This window comes from Trachemys scripta, chromosome 3 (assembly GCF_013100865.1).
Source record: "Trachemys scripta elegans isolate TJP31775 chromosome 3, CAS_Tse_1.0, whole genome shotgun sequence".
In the NCBI taxonomy this organism is placed as follows: Eukaryota; Metazoa; Chordata; order Testudines; family Emydidae; genus Trachemys; species Trachemys scripta.
Window position 1 is genome coordinate 48,631,205 of NC_048300.1, and position 8,812 is coordinate 48,640,016.

The 8,812-nt window shown below is 48.0% G+C and overlaps 1 non-coding gene across 1 annotated transcript; it reads left to right on the forward strand.

Annotated features, from left to right (window-relative positions):
* Nucleotides 1–7,728: 7,728 nt before the first annotated feature.
* Nucleotides 7,729–7,801, forward strand: TRNAT-UGU. Its single transcript has one exon. It is a non-coding gene; the product is annotated as a tRNA-Thr (tRNA).
* The last annotated feature ends 1,011 nt before the right edge of the window (nucleotides 7,802–8,812 follow it).

Consider the following 8,812-nt stretch of genomic DNA (forward strand, 5'->3'; position numbering starts at 1 on the left):
TGGGATGCATTCGCGGCCAGTACAGCTACTGGAAAAGTCTGTTAACATGTCAGGGGATGGAGCAGAAATCCTCCAGGGACATCTCCATGAAGCTCTCCTGGAGGTACTCCAAAAGCCTTTCCAGAAGGTTTCAGGGCAGTGCAGCCTTATTCCGTTCTCCACGGTAGGACACTTGACCACGTCATGCTATTAGCAAGTAATCTGGTATCATTGCATGACAAAGCCTGGCAGTGTATGGTCCTGGTGTTTGCTGGCATTCAAGCAACATCCTTTCTTTATCTCGCTGTGTTATCCTCAGGAGAGTGATATCGTTCATGGTAACCTGGTTGAAATACGGGAATTTAATTAAGGGGACAGAGGTGGCCGTTCCTACTGGGCTGTTTGCCTGTGGCTGAAAAGAAATCCTTCCCTGCAGTTAGCCAAGCGGGGGTGCGGGGGGGGGAATCATTGGCGCTGAGCTTTTCGCGTTTGGCTAGCAGGGATCTTCCCTGATACCAGCCACGCGGTGTGGGGAGGGATAAAGTGATTATCCCAGAGACTTGGATGGGGGGGGATTAGTTTGGTTTCTGCAGGGATCTTCCCTGATACCAGCCACGCGGTGGGGGGAGGGATAAAGCGATCATCCCAGAGAATTGGATGAGGGGAGGTTATTTTGGTTTCTGCTGCTGCACGTTAACAGGAAAACCGCACCCCTCAATGGGCTTTGCTTGGTATGTGGGAAAGGAGAGCGCTGCTTTTCTGAAGGCTACAAGCCGAAAGACAATGGCTTACCATGGCCACATGCAAGCAGAATTTTGCTGCCCAGACCTGCGTCTGTGCTCTCTAACACCAAAGCCACAGGCACTCAATATTAAGATGCAAAATGCGATCTTGTACCAAAATCACATGTGCTAGGTAATGTGAATAGTGTTGTTCACTATGAAAGAGTATAAGCATTGTTCTGTAAAATGTAACTTTTTAAATACTTCTCTACCTTTTTTCCCTCCCTCCCGCAGCTGCAAATTTTTCAAGCCTCCCTCCTCCGTCCTGAAGGTTATCTCAGATAAGGTGGTGATAAAAAAGGACGTGAGACGAAATGTTCTCTGAAATCATGGAATCCACCTGCAATGAAAGAGCTCATCTGAATGAGTGGAAGGACACGGTATCAAAGTACAGGAAAGATGCCAGTGAACGTGAGGACAGCAGGGACGCTCGAGATGAGAGGTGGCAGGCTGCAACGCTGGGGCTGCTGCGTGATCAAACGGACATGCTCTGGCGTCTGGAGGAGCTTCAGGAACGGCAGCAGGATCACAGAGTGCCGCTGCAGCCTCTGTATAACCTCCCTCCCCCCTTACCATGTTCCATAGCCTCCTCACCCAGACGTGTAAGAACATGTGGGGGGGGCGAGACTCCGTGCACCCTCCCACTTCACCCCGGTGGACAGCCCAAGCAAAAGGCTGTCATTACTTTGAACTTTTTTAGTGGCCTTTTCCTTCCCTCCTATCCTCCTCCCAAACCCCACCCGGCAGTTCTCTCCCTATGATTATAATCAATTAATAAAGAATACATGATTTTTAAACAATAGTGACTTTATTTCCTTTGAAAGCAAGCTGTGATCGAAGGGGGGAGGGTGGTTTGCTTACAGGGAATGAGTCAATCAAGGGGGCAGGTTTTCAACAAACAGAATTTTCACACCGTAGCCTGGCCAGTCATGAAACTGGTTTTCAAAGCTTCTCTGATGCGCAGCGCTTCCTGGTGTGCTCTTCTAATCGCCCTGGTGTCTGGCTGCGCGTAATCAGCGGCCAGACGATTTGCCTCAGCCTCCCACCCCGCCATAAAGGTCTCCCCCTTACTCTCACAGAAATTGTGGAGCACACAGCAAGCAGCAATAACAATGGGAATATTGGTTTGGCTGAGGTCTGAGCGAGTCAGTAACATGTGCCAGCGACCCTTTAAACATCCAAATGCACATTCTACCACCATTCTGCACTTGCTCAGCCTGTAGCTGAACAGCTCCTGACTACTGTCCAGGCTGCCTGTGTATGGCTTCATGAGCCATGGCATTAAGGGGTAGGCTGGGTCCCCAAGGATAACTATTGGCATTTCAACATCCCCAACGGTTATTTTCTGGTCTGGGAAGTAAATCTCTTGCTGCAGCCATTTAAACAGAGTAGTGTTCCTGAAGATGCGAGCGTCATGAACCCTTCCCGGCCATCCCATGTTGATGTTGGTGAAACGTCCCTTGTAATCCACCAGTGCTTGCAGCATCATTGAAAAGTACCCCTTGCAGTTTATGTACTGGCTACCCTGGTGCTCTGGTGCCAAGATAGGGATATGGGTTCCATCTATCGCCCCACCACAGTTAGGGAATCCCATTGCAGCAAAGCCATCCACTATGACCTGCACATTTCCCAGAGTCACTGCCTTTGGTAGCAGCAGCTCAGTGATTGCTTTGGCTACTTGCATCACAGCAGCCCCCACAGTAGATTTGCCTACTCCAAATTGATTCTCAACTGACCGGTAGCTGTCTGGCGTTGCAAGCTTCCACAGGGCTATCGCCACTCGCTTCTCAACTGTGAGGGCTGCGCTCATCTTGGTATTCTGGCACTTCAGGGCAGGGGAAAGCAAGTCACAAAGTTCCATGAAAGTGCCCTTACACATGCGAAAGTTTCGCAGCCACTGGGAATCGCCCCACAAATGCAACACTATATGGTCCCACCAGTCTGTGCTTGTTTCCTGGGCCAAGAATTGGCGTTCTACGGCTATAAACTGCCCCATTAACAGCATGATCTCCAAAGCGCCGTGGCCCGTGGTTTGATAGAATTCCATGTCCATGTTCTCATCACTCTCGTCGCCGCGCAGCCATAGCCTACTCCTCCTCGCCTGGTTTTGCAGGTTCTGGTTCAGCATAAATGCACGATAACGCGCGAGGTGTTTACAATGTTCATGACTGCTGTCTTAAGCTGAGCAGGCTCCAGGCTTGCCGTGGTATGGCGTCTGCACTGTTCATCCAGGAAAAAAGGCGTGAAACCATTGTCTGCCCTTGCTTTCCTGGAGGGAGGGGGAGGATGTATCCAGAACCACCCGCGACAATGTTTTTGGCCCCATCAGGCATTGGGATCTCAACCCAGAATTCCAATGGGCGGAGGAGACTGCGGGAACTATGGGATAGCTACCCACAGTGCAACGCTCCAGAAGTCGATGCTAGCCTCAGTACATGGACGCACACCGCCGAATTAATGTGCTTAGTGTGGCCGCATACACTCGACTTTATAAAATCGGTTACCAAAAATCGAATTCTGTAAATTCGGAGTAATCCCATAGTGTAGACATACCCTATATCACACCGAGGGCTAGATATTCAGGCATGTAAACCCATGCTAAAGGGCAACTGTATGCATAGATGTTAGAGGCACTTCAGCCTGACCCTGTTAGCACCCAGGCAGATTGGCATGTGCCAAAAATGGAATGGGAAAGGGGTGCGTGGGATGGTCTGAAAATATCACAAACATGTTGTCAAGGCTGGATCCCCACTTTGAACTTTAGGGTACAAATGGCTGGAGAGGGGCTTTAACCTGGTCTTGGGGCTTTCCCACTTGTTGGCACACCTCACAAGACCGGACATAATTAGTAACGTCCTTGCCCATTCCCTCCCAGTGGAAGGACTTCCCCAACCGGTCCTTGGTTTTGTTCACCCCAGAATGGCCACTGGGATGATCGTGGGCTAAGCTCAAGAGCTTTACCCGATACTTAGTGTGAACTACCAACTGTCTTGGAGGATGCCAGTTTTCCTGGTGCCCACCAGAAAGAGTCTCCTTGTATAAAAGTTCTTGTTCTACAACAAACCGGGATCGGTTAGAAGAGCTGAGAGGCGGTGGGGTGCTCCGCGCCGCCGCCCAAGCTTTCTGAAGGCTGTCATCTGCTTCCTGCTCGGCCTGGAACTGTTCCCTTGATGCTGGAGACATCAGTTCCTCCTTGGACTGTGGACTGGGGCTTGGTCCCTCTGGAAGCGATGCAGGTGCTGGGGCTGTTTTCGTTGACTGTGAACCGCTGTCCGCTGGTGCACTATGTGGTATTTCAGGCTCTGGCTGAGCCTCTTGGGTAGGGTTATCTGCTGCTTCTGCCAGTTCAGGCTCGCTGGTGCCCTCTGGCGTTGGAGTTGTAGACGGGTTTGCAAGCGCTGGACTCAGGGCTGGCAATGGTTCTGGTGCTGGTTGCGTTGCCAGTTCCGGTTCTGGGACTGGCTTTGGCTGGGTCTCTGGGATTGGATCCACTACGGCTGTTACAGTCGTTGGCAGGGGATCCAGTTCCACCACCTTTGTCTGGGTCTCCGGTAACACAGACGGGGCCCTGGTGGACGGCTCAGGAACAGGGATGGGGGTGAAAGCTTGCTTAGCCTTTGCTAGTTCCAGTTTATGTTTTCTTTTTTTTTTTCTCCATCTCTTTTTTTTTTATTTTCATTTTTTTTTTTTTTAGCTTCATTTTTTTTTTTTTAGCTCCATCTCTTTTTTGTGGGCCTTTTTTTTGGCTTTTTTTTTTTTTTTGCTTTGTCTTTAGTTTTGTTAATTGAAGCAGTTTCTGATGTTTTCTTTCATTTTCTTTTGCTTCTAGTTTGGCCAGTTCTATTTTTTTAGCTACTTTTTTGGTAGTCATTTTCCTGTTTTCTTGTGCTGGGTCACCCCCTCTGCAGTTGGCTGAAACTGGGAAGCTCTCAGCTCTGGCTGCTGCTGAGTTAACAGAGACTTTCTAACTAGCTACTCCCGAGGATGTAAAAAGAAAAAAAAAACAATTCAGCTTGTAAATTCCTTTTACCAGTCGTTTGCTAATTGAACCCTTCTCTTAACAAAGGACCTGTTAAAAAAACTTAACACCTCTGCCTTCAGGCAAGGAGAGATAAGATATGCATCTATCTACTTCCAGCTTGGCTTTCCAAGCAGCTAGAAGGAAAAAAAATCTCACTGGCTTTTGGGTTTAAAATGATCCCACCTCTGCCACCATGTCAAGGCTGGATCCCCACTTTGAACTTTAGGGTACAAATGTAGGGGCCTGCATGAAAACTTCTAAGCTTAACTACCAGCTTAGCTCTGGTTTTGCTGCCACCATTTCAATGGATTCCATTCCTGGGAAACCTTGAAAAAACCTTCACCAAATCCCTGGTGAAAACAGATACAAACCCCTTGGATCTTAAAACAAGGGGAAATTAACCATTCCCCTCCTTCCTCCCACCAACTCCTGGTGAATCAGTTCCAACCTCCCTGGGATCTACAACAGGGAGAAATTAACCATCCCCCCTCCTTCCTCCCACCAACTCCTGGTTAATCAAGATCCAAACCCCTTGGATCTTAAAACAAGGAAAAATCAATCAGGTTCTTAAAAAGAAGGTTTTTAATTAAAGAAAAAGGTAAAAATCATCTCTGTAAAATCAGTATGGAAATTAACCTTACAGGGTAATCAAACTTAAAGAGCTCAGAGGACTCCCCTCTAGTCTCAGGTTCAAAGTACAGCAAACAAAGATAAACACTCTAGTAAAAGGTACATTTACAAGTTGAGAAAAACAAAGGAAAACTAACACGCCTTGCCTGGCTATTTACTTACAAGTTTGAAATAGGAGAGACTTGTTTAGAAAGATGTGGAGAACCTGGATTGATGTCTGGTCCCTCTCAGTCCCCAGAACGAACACACACCCAAACAAAGAACACAAACAAACGCCTCCCCCCCCCCCCAAGATTTGAAAGTATCTTGTCCCCTTATTGGTCCTTTAGGTCAGATGCCAGCCAGGTTACCTGAGCTTCTTAACCCTTTACAGAGAAAAGGATTTTGGAGTCTCTGGCCAGGAGGGATTTTATAATACTGTACACAGGACAGCTATTATCCTTCCCTTTATAGTTATGACACGTGTGACCAATAGATGATTGCTTTTGTTATACATATACACACAGTTTAGACAGAAGATAGCCAAGTTTCTTTTTAGCTCCTAAAAAGCATTCTCTGGGCCTATTCATGATGTATCCTGGTGCTATGGCTTTACAAATAATGTAGATGCTAGGGCAGGAGTAGGCAACCTAAGGCACACGTGCCAAAGACGGCACGCGAGCTGATTTTCAGTGGCACTCACATTGCCCAGGTCCTGGCCACCGGTCCAGGGGGCTCTGCATTTTAATTTAATTTTAAATTATGCTTTTTAAAGATTTTAAAAACCTTTACATACAAAAATAGTTTAGTTATATATTATAGACTTATAGAAAGAGACCTTCTAAAACATTACAATGTATTACTGGCACGCAAAACCTTAAATCAGAGTGAATAAACAAAGACTTGGCACACCACTTCTGAAAGGTTGCCGACCCCTGTGCTAAGGGCTTGTCTGTGAGGAAAAGTTTTACCAGTCATATTGATATAGTCCCTGGGCCTACATTGATGGTATAAGAGTGACTTTCTGCTGTTTATCTTAGCCCTTTTCCCAAGCTACATAACTGAACAGTGCCTTTATTAAGACCATGATTTTTAATAGCTTACTACTGCAATCTGTAACCCACTAGCTCCCTTTGTTTTGTCCTATGACTGCCGGCATGTTAACAGGCCACTTCACCTTGAATGGTGCCTTAGAATATGTGCTAACCACTTATGCTAAAGAATCTGTTCCACCTTGTATTTAGCTGTAACAAGTACCTTCCCCGGACCTGAAGAAGCGCCCTGTGCAGCTCGAAAGCTTGAACCAACAGATGTTGATCCAATAAGAAATTACCTCAGCCACCCTGTCTCTCTAATATCCTGGGACCAACCCTGCTACAACAACACTGCAAACTCAGGGTAACCCATTTTGGGGCTGCCTTTTAAATATTGTTTTGTGCTATATTTCTATTTCCAGTCTTATTTCTGTGGGGATGGTGCTGTCTCACAGAAATGGTCACTGAGTTAGTGTTTGGTGGATTTGATTCCTTCAGTCTGCTCATCTACTGAAAATAATGCATTAGCAAACTTTTTACCTGTCAGCTGCAGGAAAATCCTAATTAGGAGTGCCCATTATACTGTCTGGTGTGTACTGTATATACCACAAAAACAACAAAGAGTCTGGTGGCACCTTAAAGACTAACAGATTTATTTGGGCATAAGCTTTCGTGAGTAAAAACGGAGTAATGCATCCGAAGAAGTGAGGTTTTTACTCACGAAAGCTTATGCCCAAATAAATCTGTTAGTCTTTAAGGTGCCACCAGACTCTTTGTTGTTTTTGTAGATACAGACTAACAGGCTACCCCCTGATACTTGTATATACCACACTTGATGATCATGTGCTCTGATTACATACCATGTGCTCTGGTTACATACTTGGACTAGGCTAAGCCTGATATAAACATATTGAGTGTAATGTAAATATATAGATTCTTGTACATTTACCTTAATTTTTATTCAGTTTACTATCAATGGCCATATTATTGCTGACATTTAAATTAGTCTATTTATTACAACAAAAGTTGGCTCCAGGTTCTCCCCACATCAAAGTTTGGAAAGATTAGGACCTGGGGAATTTTTAACTCAGCTCTGACAACAAAGAGTTTTCATTATATTTTTTTTAAGTCCATGATTTTAAAAAATAATAGTAAAATACCCGCTACTGAACCAGAGGAGTTTCCAGATGCAGTAAAAAAGAGGTAATTCGGATTAAAGAGTGCCCTGGTTTACAGTAATAATTGTATTAGAGATGAAGAAACAGTACATTACCACGCATTTAGATCAACAGAAATGATAGGTGGCTCCATAGCTCAGTGGTTAGAGCACTGGTCTTGTAAACCAGGGGTCGCGAGTTCGATCCTCGCTGGGGCCTTAAACTTATTTTGTTTGCGAGAACGTGCTAAATAAAATCATTTTAGGGCAGCAAGGGGAGGAGGGCAGCTCCGGCCCGCAGGTAGCGCCAGCCGCTCTGCTCTGTTGCACGCGCCCAGCGCGGGGGCTGCGGCGCTTCCGCCCCTTGCACAGCCCCGGAGCGGAGACCAAAGCCCCAGCAGGGCGAGTCCCGCGGCAGGCTGCAGGGAAGTTGTTACGCATCTAGCCCCTGCTTGCTTCACCGGCAGCGCCGCGCTGGGGGGGCTGGGACCGGACCCCCGCACGCCGGGCTGGCAGAGTGTAGGGGAGACACACGGGACGCTGCAGCCGCTGCTCTTCGCCTTCGCTACCGGCCGCTGACGCTGAAGGACAAAACCGCGGCGCGCCGGTTTCACCCCGGAAACCCCCCTCTGGCCCCCCCGCCCGGGCCGCTGAGAACTGGGGCCCTGCGACTCCCGCCCTTGGCACGTGTGTGTGTGTGTGTGTGTGTGTGTGGAGGGGGCGGGGGGCTAGCGCAGCGACCCCGTCCTGCTCTGCAGGGCTTGAGCCCCTGCCTTGCCTGCTGGGGCCCTTCTCGCGCTGCCGCACCGCTCCCGTAGCGGGGCCCCGCGGGCGGGGAGCAGTGCCAGGAGCGGGGCTGGGCTGCGGGCAGAAGGGAGAGCAAAGCCCTGGGGAAAGCAGGGCGGGTTCCCACAGCCTCGGCTTTGCTGGCAGAGAGCAGGGATTGCGTGCCCCGCCCTGCCCTGCCGAGGGTTGGCACCTCTACCAACTTAGGTCGGTATAACTCTCCCGTTTGTTTGCCGTGTGGGGCATATGCCCCATCATCACAGGACTGCAGAGGTGCCCGTCTGTTTTTTTAATCACAGCTCCACTAGACCCCACCACCACCACAGTGAAACCCTAGGCCCACTTCATGAAATTAGCTAGATACTTTTGTTCATTGGGTTTTTAATGAGTCTACGTTTTTGAGACTTTTCATGGTTTTTTTTTTCTGTTTATAGAAAACAGCTGC